This window comes from Bison bison, unplaced genomic scaffold (assembly GCF_000754665.1).
Source record: "Bison bison bison isolate TAMUID 2011002044 unplaced genomic scaffold, Bison_UMD1.0 scf7180017864304, whole genome shotgun sequence".
In the NCBI taxonomy this organism is placed as follows: Eukaryota; Metazoa; Chordata; class Mammalia; order Artiodactyla; family Bovidae; genus Bison; species Bison bison.
This window is the reverse complement of record NW_011494876.1, coordinates 149,956-150,715: the sequence shown is the minus strand read 5'-3', so window position 1 is coordinate 150,715 and position 760 is coordinate 149,956.

Below are 760 nucleotides of genomic sequence, written 5' to 3'. Positions count from 1 at the left end.
CAATGGCTGCAGTCACCATCTGCAGTGATTTTGGAGCCTCCCAAAATAAAGTCTGCCACTGTTTCCATTGTTTCCCCATCTATTTGCCACAAAGTGATAGGACCAGATGCCATGATCTTCGTTTTCTGAATGTTGAGTTTTAAGCCAACTTTTTCACTCTCCTCTTTCACTTTCATCAAGAGGCTCTTTAGTTCTTCTTTGCTTTCTGCAATAAGGGTGGTGTCATCAGCATATCTGAGATTATTGATATTTCTCCAAGCAATCTTGATTTCAGCTTGTGCTTCATCCAGTCCAGTGTTCCTCATGACGTACTCTGCATATAAGTTAAATAAGCATGGTGACAATATACAGCCTTGACATATTCCTTTCCCGATCTGGAACCCATCTGTTGTTCCATGTCGAGTTCTAACTGTTGCTTCCTGACCTGCATACAGATTTCTCAAGAGGCAAGTCAAGTGGTCTGGTATTCCCATCTCTTTCAGAGTTTTCCACAGTTTGTTGTGATCCACACAGTCAAAAGCTTTGGCATAGTCAAATTTTATATATTTGCACTTGTGTCTGTGTGTGTGTAACTTGACAAGTTGTTTAGAAATTCACATAGAAAAGGAAGAACTGGCAAGACATGCCTTTAAAAAGTTGATAAGATTTGCTATAACATATATTAAGTTAAATAGGAGAAAGTAGTATGGGCCCAGGGACTGGCTCACAGAACACAGAAACAAAAGGTCCATGTGGAACCAGTGTGGGAAAATAAGACAAT